The sequence below is a fragment of the Pongo abelii genome, chromosome 20 (assembly GCF_028885655.2).
Source record: "Pongo abelii isolate AG06213 chromosome 20, NHGRI_mPonAbe1-v2.0_pri, whole genome shotgun sequence".
Classification (NCBI taxonomy): Eukaryota; Metazoa; Chordata; class Mammalia; order Primates; family Hominidae; genus Pongo; species Pongo abelii.
In genome coordinates, this window is record NC_072005.2 from 45,222,364 (window position 1) to 45,234,318 (window position 11,955).

Sequence of the window (11,955 nt, forward strand, 5' to 3'; positions counted from 1 at the left end):
AATTGTTACAAAGGGCTGGGTGTGGTGGCTCATGCTTGTAATCCCAGCACTTTGGGAGGCTGAGGAGCACAGGTCACCCGAGGTCAGGAGATCAAGACTGGCGTGGCTTACATTGTGAAACCCCACCTCTACGAAAAATACAAAAATTAGCTGGGTAGGGTGGTGTACACTGTTCAGGAGGCTGAGGCACACGGATTCTCTCAAACCTGGGAGGCAGAAGTTACAGCAAGCTGAGATCACGCCACTGCACTCCAGCCTGGGCAACACACACACACACACACACACACACACACACACACAATTGTTAAAAAGTTCAGCTGGAGACTTTCTTCTCCCTGTGGTGTTCTCCCCCACCCCCCATCATGCCTCTGGGTGCCCTCCCAGTGGATCCCTGTAGTGCCTGGCAGGAATGGCTGGCTTGGGGACCGAGCAAGCTCCCAGGGCCTTTCCTGGTGCTTCCTCTACCCTTGTATTTCACTCAGCTCTCTAAATTGACTCAGCTCCAGGTAAGATCAGAAACTTCTCCCTCAAACAGCCTTCAGTTTTCCCAGTGGGGATGTGTCTTCAGGAATGGACATCTCCCTTTCCCACTTCCACAATTGAGGCACTTACAGTATTTGAGGTGTCTCCCAGGTCCCGCTAGAGCAGTCCAGTTCCTTCAGAGGGTCTGAGGGTCCTCTTGCAATTTCTGGTTTGTTCTTGGCAGTTATTCTGGAGCTAAAATGCATGATGCAGCCCTCTGCATGCTGCTCTATCCATCCAAGTCAGAGCTGAAATCTAGTCCTGTCTCCCACTTGCCATGATCAGACCAGAATCAACACCTGATTCCTGACAAGCAGCCAGGAGTCATAGTAAACTGGAGGTCATGGTTAAGCATTCATTCACTACTAAGACCCAGTAGCAAGCCAAATGCTTTTTCTCAAATGGAGACACGTTATCCACAAATGATGACATGGCTTTGCTCCACATGTTCAGGGTCTGTGCTATGACTCACCGAAAGGAGCCGGCCAAAGTTCCCAAGAGGATCTCTATCTGCCACTGACACTTCAGGTACTATTGTGCCTGCTGAATCTCTGGCCAGAGAAAGGCAGCCTGGGTCTAATGTAGAACCTTCTCTTGTATTAGGTCTCACACAAAACTAACAGTTTTTTAGGATACTGGGTCAATAAGTCATTGGAATTTATGTAACGGAGGCATGTGATGCCTTACATTTCCAAAGAGGCTTCCTAGGCATGTGCCCCTTTGTTGGTGGTAGGACAGGCCTCCTCTAAATCTAGTTCTGGCCAGGCGCGGTGGCTCATGCCTGTAATCCCAACACTTTGGGAGGCCGAGGCAGGTGGATCACTTGAGGTCAAGAGTTCGAGACCAGCCTGGACAACATGATGAAAGCTTGTCTCTCCTAAAAATACAAAAATTAGCCGGGCATGGTGGTGCACACCTTTAATCCCAGTGACTCGGGAGGCTGAGTCTGGAGAATCTCTTGGAGGTTGCAGTGAGCCAAGATCGCACCATTGCACTCCAGCCTGGGTGACAGAGTGAGACTCCGACTCAAAAAAAAAAACAAAAAACAAAAAACAAAAAAAAACTAGTCCTGCACCTGGGATGGGACATCTTCACATGGCCCAGCTGGTGGAGCCCTGGAAATTTCATTCAGTGGGAAAGCCTCTGAGTTTTTGTGGAATGTGTTTCCCACACTCTGACAGACACAAATGTCTTACCAGTATGTATAACACCGTGGCCACCTCCTGATCACCAGATCTCATCAGCATAATATCAATGGAAAGGAACAATGTGATGTCTTCTGGAAGAAAGAAGTGACAAAGGTCTGTGTGGTGTAAATTGATGCAGGGTTGAGGAGCTGATATGCTGTGAGGTAGGATAGTGAAGGTGGCTGCCTCTTTCATTTGGAAGCCAATTGCTTCCGGAGGCCTTTATTAATAGGTTATAAGAAAAACACACATTTTCTCAGTGGACAGATGCACACCATGCACCAGGGGCTGTGTTAATTTGCTCAGGCAATGAAACCACATCCAGTACAACAGCTGCAGTTGGAGTTCCCATCTGGCAAAGCTGATGAGAATCCGCTGTCATTCTCCGAGAGCCAGTTGTTTTCTACACAGGCCAAATAGGTGAGTGAATGGGGATCTACAAATGTATAAGAACAAATCAAACAACCCCATAAAAATGCCACCCTTGTATCTTAAAGTCCCTCATGACTGTACTAATCTGTGCAGGCCCTTCAAGAATGTGGTGTTGCTTTTGCTTTCCTATTTTTGTAGGTGGAAGCAGCTCTAATGGCTTCCATTGCCCTTTCCTACTATCACATTCCTCCCTGCACAGGTCAGACAACCAATGTGGGATTCTGCCATTTGCTGAGTGTGTCCATTCCACTTCTGCAACCTGACACTGAGCAAATAAGCAGAGGATGGATGTGGGGCCAACTGGGCAGTGCCAGGTGCTTCCAGTACTTTCACTTTCATATAATTCCGGCTGAACTTGGAACCGACCTAAAAACAGGATTTGGTTCCCCTTTCACTTCTACTTATGAAGACATAAATAGATTTCCAGGAAATCCCACGTGGAGAGGAAATTGATTTTGTAATTCACTGCTTGATTCTGATGCATACTATCTAGTTATTATTTCAGACACAAATCACAGGAACAATATTTGTTTATTGAGGAAACAGCTATCAAGACACTGAGAGTAGATACAGAGTGTCTTGCCTGCCCTAGGTGAACTGGCAGGAAATAAGAATCTCTGTGTCCCTGGTTGCTTTAGGAAAGTAGAAACCTATAGAGAAGAGGAGAACTTTGTATAGGTGTGAGAAAGTGTGTGAGGAAAAGAGGAGGATAGTGGACAGTATAGAGTTTCTGGACTGAGACAGGGGATTTCGGGCATGAATAAATGAGTGAGTAGCAGGGTGGAAAGGGCTGTGTCTGAGCTGAGCAGGGCTGAGTGGCAACTGCGCTCTCTACACTGAAACAGAGTAGGGGCCTCATGGGGGCTCCCTTCCCCTATCTGGACTCCAAAGTGCACAGGTGCCTCCGCTTGACCAGGAAAAAGAAGAGGGAAATTCATATGCTCTCTGCCCTCAGTTCAGGAATGGGGGATGAGCCATCCCATTTCTGGAAATGTTGAGACCCAGACTTAGCAAAGGCTAATTTGTTGATTTAAACAGTGCTCATAGATGACCATACCCTTCTACCATCCTCCTTTCTGACTTAGAATGGGAAAAGTCATGTCACAGAGGAGGAGCTGTGGGCTCAAATAGTGGACAGGGCAGTCAGTACTTTGCACAGGGTAAATCTTGGTCAGAGATGGATGCAAGGCCAACCCTTTGACCAGGGCACACAATGACATGGCTTCATGAGAAGCACGGAGGCTGAACTGCACAACTTCCCACCCTCACTCCCTCATCCTCATGTGTGCCTTTCCCTGGCGATTCCCTGCCCCCTGGTGTGACCCTCAGTGTCGTTTCTGCTGCAGCACAGTCACAGGCCTGAAAACTGAAACTGAGTCTATTTCTGCCACCCCTACTCACACTGCTGAGAAATCTTCCTGGCAGGGGTTCAGAGAAAGAAATAAAGCCAGAGGGCAGGGCCAACAGGGACTATTTAAGTGCTGCAAATCAGAGACTCACACAGAAGACCAGATACTATTTTGAAGAGCTACACAGAGGGAGACAACAATGTCATCACTAAAAGTAAGTCAAAAGACACAGCCTTTAATAACTTCAATTCACATAAACCAAGAAAGAATCAGGGATGATTTCACAAGATGAAAGTATGAGAGTTTCTCTTGTGAACACTTTACTGAGAGTTGTGGGTATGTGAAAGAGAGACCCTGGGGCTATGGTATCTGAGATGCTGGTGGAGTGTGGGGTGTGGACCCTGAACCAGTGTAACCCTCTGTGAGTGTATGGTGGTGTCTGATGAGAGTAACCACTGCTGAGATGATGTGACTTTAGGTGGGAGGTGGACAGCCCACCAGGGTGGGTGGGTGTGTGCCTGAGTGTAAGGGCGTAACTGCATTTTGTCGTCTTGACTGCAATGTGAGTGTGTGTGTGAGCACAGCTGGACCAGAGTGTGAGCATCTTTATATGCACAGTGAGCAGGTGTGTGAGACTCAGTGAGTGGCATGGCTCTGTGAGACTGTGGGTGAGTGTGTGCTGGGATGTGACTGGGTGTTGAACTGGGAGCATGCAAGGGGTCTTCTGTGCACGTAAAGTTTCCTCCCAACACAGCAGCGCCTCTGATGAAGCAGCTGGGCACTTCCCATGTGTGTCAGTGTGGGTCCCAAGTGTGAACAGTGTGGGTGGCAGAACTGGTGGGCCTGTTGTGAGCCATGAGATATCGAGGAGTCATCTCTGAGCAGAATGTGTGAATCCTCAGGTGCCTCTTCCCAAGCAGAGCGGGGAAAAGGAACACAGACTATGGGGCCGATGGTTCTTCAGGTGGGGTCTGCCCAGAAAGGCCATCCGCTGCTGCCTCCAGCCTCAGGTCTCTCTGTCTCCCAGCCTGTCCATCCCATTGTGGGAGAAGAGGGTGAGCAGATCCTGGCTCACTAGGGAAGGTCATTGGGGGATGTGGTTTCAGAGACTGAGTCGCCCAAAATAGAGAAGGAACCAGTTTATCCTCAGTTCATACAGAGCTTACAGTGCATATTAATCAATAACTTTCCAGGGTTTGTGGCTCATGCCTGTGATGCCAGTGGTTTGGAGGCCAAGGTGGAAGGATCGCTTAAGGTGAGGAGTTTCAGACCAGCCTGGGCAACATAGTGAGACCCTGTCTGTACCCACAATTTAAAGATTATAAAAGCATGCTGGTGTGCACCTTCATTCACAACTACTCAGGAGGTTTTGGCAGGCGGATCACTTGAGTCCAGGAGTTTGAGGCCACAGTGAGCTGTGACCATGCCACTGCAATCCAGGCTCGGCGACAGAGTAAGATTCTGCATCAAAAAGACCCAACCCCAACACCAAACAGAGAAATGAAAATCAAACAATATTCAGATTACCTCCAATCGCTTCCCTGGCCCACACTCTTCATGTGTGCAGGTGCTGGGGCTGTGCTGCCAGCAATGTGTCCCCTTCTGGGAAGGACGTCCATGGCCTTGATGATTGTGATGCATGTACCTCCCACACACAGGGGTTTCCAGTTCTTCTAGCATTTCCCTCTCTCTTTCAACAAGTGTTGTTTCTCACTGGAGTGAATCTCTCTACTGTTACATCCTCACATCTTGTTTTCACAGCTTCAGTGTTGAAAATAATCACAGGTTGGTGTTCCAGAAGCAACCTCCCTGTTCTATTGGGTAACCCCCAACAGGCTCCATGCATGGCAGAGATTAGGGTAAAACTTTCCACATATATTAATTCATTTATTACTGGGAAAACCCTACAAAGCAGAAATTTCTGCTTATCCTCCTTGTCCTGGGGAAACTGAGGCAGGGAGCATTCAAGTAATGGATCTGAGATGGCATTGCTAGTAAGAGGCAGAATGAAGACTGGAACCAAGGCAGCATGGATCCTGAACCGTTGCTGTCAGGTATGGGTCACTAATTTCTTCAGGAATATGCCGCCCTGACCGCTACGGTGGGAGGGAGGAGGCTCAGAGTTTGCCCTTTGACCTCTAACCTCCTGCACCATAGGAATCTGTTACAGGACGGGAGGCCACACCTGGTCCTGCCCCTCTCACCCACTTTCAATCCCCTGGCAGGTACCACACACATGGCCTGTGTCCTTGTCTACCGGTTCTTGTGTGACAATCACAGGGACACCGATGATCCCTTTCGTGTGAGTACTCCATGGCCCATGGCAGGGGGAGGAGAAGGAAGAATATTTGCTAAAGGGCTGACCTCCTGTGTGAGTGATGCGGAAATGTCTAGTTGGCAGGATGGCGGCACCATGCAGGTGCAGGTCCTGGAGACCCTGCAGCACCTGGCATGAAACCTGCAGTGGTCACACTGTGAGCCAGTCATGGGGCCTAGGGGAGGAGCACACTCAGGGCATTGGGACTGTGGCTCTTTATCAAGAGGCACAGAATTTTCAGGAAATTGACAACTCATAGGCCTAGGTCAGTGACTGTGGCTGAGTTTTCATCTTGGGATGAGGGAGCTCTTAAAGGCAGGAGGGGCTGAAGCAGCCCCACAGGCACGAGACCGGCAGTATCACCAGGAAGGCCTCTGTCTGCTCTGGGGAAAGCGGGGAAGGGATTTGTGTGTGTGTCCAGTGTGTGCCCCACAAGGGAGAGATCTGCCCAACACACCGTGTGCTTTACCCTCAGCATGGACCCATAGCTGCAGGTGGATTTCCACACCGGGATGAAGGAAGACTCAGACATCACCTTCCATTTCTGAGTGTACTTTAGTCATTGGGTGGTCATGAACAGCCGTGTGAATGGGGCTTGGCAGCATGAGGTGACATGCAACAATATGCCCTTTCAGGATGGTAAACCATTTAACCTGTGCATTTCCGTGCTGGCCAATGAGTACCAGGTGAGCCCCCCAGGAGCTCCCAGCACACACCCCCCGTGGGCTCCCAGAACAGGAGGCAGCTCTTCCTGAACTGACCCCACCAGTTCCTCGGAGCCGATCTCCCGTAACTACTCCTGCCCTAGGCTTTTCCTCACAGAGCACTCTCTGCTTGCACTGCCATCCTCAGCTCTTATTCCAGATCTGACCCAGGGTCAAGATGGGCTCACCTGCCATTTTCCCCAAGGTGGAGAATCTGGTCTGTCTTCACCCATAGTTCTCATTCCCATGTATGCTGTTACTTACATATTCATTCAGCCAAGTGGATAAAACATGTATATGAATAAGGTTATTTTATCAGTCCAAAATGTAGTCTTTCTCTCAGTCCTGAACCCCAATCCTACCCCCAGAACAACAGTATTACTAGCTTCGCTACACAAATTCCAGAGATAATGTATGCTTATGGAAGCATACAGATCTGTGGTTTCATTTCTTTTTAAACCAATGCTGTTTTAAGTTTCTCTACACATTACACTTTAGAAACCGGGGTGGATTTGTTGTCAAACGCTACATATTGGAGCAATCATCCATCCATGGTGCCGCCTCAGTTTTTCAACATCATACAATATTCCTGTAGCAGGGTTACCCAAAATTATTGAACTTCATCCTTTTGATGGGCGTTAGGTTGGTTCCAGTATTTTGCTCTCACAAATAAAGCTTTTTATCGTACCCTTTGTCATGATGAACCTCCCAATTTCTATATTGGAGGATAATTTCAAAAAATGGAATAACTGCTTCAAAATTGTATGCATTCTAAATTTCATAAATTAACACCTAAATGGTGACTGTTTCTATAGCTTTAGTAATAAATAAATAATATACCCAAAGTTTCCAACCTTTTCTTCTTCTTCTTTTTTTTTTTTTTTTAGATGGAGTCTGGCTCTGTCGTCCAGGCTGGAGTGCAATGGCGCAATCTCGTCTCACTGTAACCCTGTAACCTCCGCCTCCCGAGTTCAAGCGATTCTCCAGCCTCCTGAGTAGCTGGGAATACAGGTGCACGACACCACGCCTAGCTAATTTTTTTTTTTGTATTTTTAGTAGAGACGGGGTCTCACCATGTTGGTCAGGCTGGTCTCGAACTCCTGATGTCGTGACGCGCCCACCTCAGCCTCCCAAAGTGCTGAGATTACAGGCGTGAGCCACCACGCCTGGCCTCCTTCCCAACCTTTGCAAATGGGCAGATGCAAAGATTAACATCTTGTTCATACTTAAGTGAGAGAACCTTTTCATATGCCTTTCAGCCGTTCAGAATAATATCCTATGTTTTGCAACACCTGTTTTTTTCCTCCTCTCTGAAAACATTTGGATTTCATTGTTTGCCACCACCATTACAGCTCTGGGCAACTCCAAAGAGAAACTGGGCCAGCAGCAGTCATAGTGAATGGGAGTCATAGTTCATGGAATTGAAATGTATACATTCAATGAACACTGTCCAGCACTAACCCCATGGTAGGCCCTGTGCAAGACGCAGGGATTGAAGTTCATGAGAGACAGGCCCAGGTCATAGGGATCTTCCAGGTGAGAGGAGAGGCTGAGCAAACAGGTTCTGTGATACACAGGGTGGTAAAACCTCCCTGGAGGAATGAGAGGAAGCATTGGAAATAAATGAGCAACTCTTTGAAATAGGCACAAAGGTAGTCTGCAGGAAGAAGTGTGTCTACTGGGTTCTGATGTATAATTAGGGGTTTTCTGGTTGGATGCTGTAGGCACTAGGGCAGAGTGAAGATGAGACTGAAAACTTATTTGATGGCATATTGTATTTCTGATGCACGTTTTCTTTTGTAGGTAACGGTGAATGGCCAACACGCTTACAGCTTTACCCACTGACTCCCACCATCTTATGTGAAGATGGTGCAAGTGTGGAGAGATGTCTCCATGACCTCAGTGTCTGTCTGTAATTGATGAAATGATCACATTCATCATGGTCAAAGAATCCCTTTTTCTGTGCGACCATGACATTCTCAGAGCCTGCTAACAGAATGATCACTCCTCAGCCCTTCCTCTACACTTGGTCATTAAAACTTCACCAAATTTTCCAGAATTTGGTTCTTACTTTCATGGGGAAAACACAAAGTGGCACAAGGACACAAGTGACACAAGGCCACTGGGATGTCTGAGATGACATACGAAGGCATCCTTTTACCTATGCCCGTACTTTACGTCAGATACCCTGGACCAAAATTCTTCCTTCATTGTAGATGACTCACTCCAGTGAAATGTTGGGTAGCTGTTTACAACCTCACAGGCATGATTGATTTTGGGGAGAAGCTTTGTAATTTGAGGAAAGTCATATGAAATGTCTTCATTCTTGCACTCATTCTAAGGATGTTTCTTGTGTCTTAACACTGTGTCTGGCTTTGTGCAGGAAGCACTGAAAAAAATCGAGGAAATACTGATCAAGTTTGCACCTGAAATTTTGTTGTTGTTGTTGTTTGAGACAAGTTCTTGCTCTGTCATTCAGGCTGGACTGCAGTGGCACCAATTAAGGCTCACTGCAACCTCGACTCCTGGGCTCAAAAATTCCTCCTGCCTCAGCCCCTCAAGTAGCTGAGACCACAGGTGAGCACCACCATGGCCAGCTAATTTCTGCATTTTTTTTTTTTGTAGAGATGGGGCTTTGCCATGTTGGCCAGGCTGGACTCAAACTCCTGAATTCAAGCAATCTAGCAAACTCGGCCCCCCAAATTGCTGGCATTACAAGTGTGAGCCCCTGTGCTTGGCCTGTACCTGAAAATTTCAATCCAAGCCGTAGTTAGAGAACCACAAGAGTTCAATAATTTCCCTCAAAGAATCCCTTTGTCATGTTCAAAGAACTGCCAGATTTTTCTATTTTATGTGGGCAGAATCCTGGATCTCCTCTTTGGAAATAAATGGTCATAGTTTTAGATCAGAAAATATGTCATTTATTGGTGGAATGAACACAATTCATTTACATGGACACAGTGAGCCGACCCTGCTTTGCTGCTGCTACCATTGGCATTGCAGAACAGGAAAACTTCCCAACACATATTCACATAAAGCACCCATTCTTCACCCATAGTTCTCATTCCCATGTATGCTGTTACTTACATATTCATTCAGCCAAGTGGATAAAACATGCATATGAATAAGGTTATTTTATCAGTCCAAAATGTAGTCTTTCTCTCAGTCTTGAACCCCAATCCTACCCCCAGAACAACAGTATTACTAGCTTCTCTACACAAATTCCAGAGATAATGTAATGTATGCTTATGGAAGCATACAGATCTGTGGTTTCATTTCTTTTTAAACCAATGCTGTTTTAAGTTTCTCTACACATTACACTTTAGAAACCGGGGTGGATTTGTTGTCAAACGCTACATATTGGAGCAATCATCCATCCGTGGTGCCGCCTCAGTTTTTCAACATCATACAATATTCCTGTAGTAGGGTTACCCAAAATTATTGAACTTGATCCTTTTGATGGGCATTAGGTTGGTTCCAGTATTTTGCTCTCACAAATAAAGCTTTTTAATGTACCCTTTGTCATAATGAACCTCCCAATTTCTATATTGGAGGATAATTACAAAAAATGGAATAACTGCTTCAAAACTGTGTGCATTTTAAATTTCATAAATTAACACCTAAAAGGTGACTGTCTCTATAGCTTTAGTAAAAAATAAATAGTATATCCAAACTTTCCAACCTTTTTTTCTTCTTCTTCTTCTTTTTTTTTTTTTTTCTGGAGATGGAGTCTAGCTCTGTCACCCAGGCTGGAGTGCAGTGGCGCGATCTCAGCTAACTGTAACCTCCACCTCCCGGCTTCAAGTGATTCTCCTGCCTCAGCCTCCTGAGTAGCTGGGAATACAGGTGCACACCACCACGCCTGGCTAATTTTTTGTTTTGTATTTTTATTAGAGACGGGGTTTCACCATATTGGTCAGGCTGGTCTTGACCTCCTGACCTCGTGATCCATCTGCCTTGGCCTCCCAAAGTGCTGAGATTACAGGCATGAGCCACTGCGCCTGGCCTTCTTCCCAATCTTTTCAAATGGGCAGATGCAAAGAGTAACATTTTGTCCATATTGAAGTAGGAGATCCTTTTCTTATGCCTTTCAGCCGTTCAGAGTAACATCCTATGTTTTGCAACACCTGTTTTTTTCCTCCTCTGTGAAAACATATGAATTTCATTCTTTGCCACCAGCATTACAGCTCTGGGCAACTCCAAAGAGAAACTGGGCCAGCAGCAGTCATAGTGAATGGGAGTCATAGTTCATGGAACTGAAATGTATGCATTCAATGAACACTGTCCAGCACTAACCCCATGGCAGGCCCTGTGTAAGACGCAGGGATTGAAGTTCATGAGAGACAGTCCCAGGCCATAGGGATCTTCCAGGTGAGAGGAGAGGCTGAGCAAACAGGTTCTGTGATACACAGGGTGGTAAAACCTCCCTGGAGGAATGAGAGGAAGCATTGGAAATAAATGAGCAACTCTTTGAAATAGGCACAAAGGTAGTCTGCAGGGAGAAGTGTGTCTACTGGGTTCTGATGTATAATTAGTAGTTTTCTGGTTGGATGCTGTAGGCACTAGGGCTGAGTGAGATGATGCTGAAAACTTGTTTGATGGCATATTGTATTTCTGATGCATTTTTTTCTTTTGTAGGTAACGGTAAATGGCCAAAACGCTTACAGCTTTCCCCACCGACTCCCACCAACTTATGTGAGGATGATGCAAGTGTGGAGAGATGTCTCCCTGTCCTCCACATGTGCCTGAGATTGAGGGAAATGATCACATTCCTCATGGTTGAAGAATCCCTGTTTCTGTGCGACCATGGCATTTCCAGAGCCTGCTGACAGAAAGATCACTCCTCAGCCCTTCCTCTACACTTGGTCATTAAAACTTCACCAAATTTTCCAGGATTTGGTTCTTACTTTCATGGGGAAAAAGACAAAGAGGCACAAGTGACACAAGGAGTGAGTCACAAGGCCACTGGGATGTCTGAGATGACATAACAAAGACATCCTTCTATGTCAGCCCATACTTTACATCAGACATTCTGAACCAAAATTCTTCCTTCATTGCAGATGACTCACTCCAGTGAAATGTTGGGTAGTTGTTTACAACCTCACAGGCATAATTGATTTTGGGGAGAAGCTTTGTAATTTGAGGAAAGTCGTTTGAAATGTCTTCATTCTTGCACTCATTCTAAGGATGTTTCTTGTGTCTTAACACTGTGCCCGGCTTTGTGCAGGAAGCACTGAAGAAATTGAGGAAAAAGTTGACCAAATTTGCACCTGAAATTTTGTTGTTGTTGTTGTTGTTTGAGACAAATTCTTGCTCTGTCATTCAGGCTGGACTGCAGTGGCACCATTAAGGCTCACTGCATCCTCGACCCCCTGGGCTCAAAAATTCCTCCTGCCTCAGCTCCCCAAGTAGCTGAGACCACAGGTGAGCACCACCATGGCCAG

At 46.5% G+C, this 11,955-nt stretch overlaps 1 pseudogene; it reads left to right on the forward strand.

Moving 5' to 3' along the window:
• Positions 1-3,646: 3,646 nt before the first annotated feature.
• On the forward strand, positions 3,647-11,404 carry LOC112130192 (galectin-10-like; annotated as a pseudogene).
• Positions 11,405-11,955: the final 551 nt, after the last annotated feature.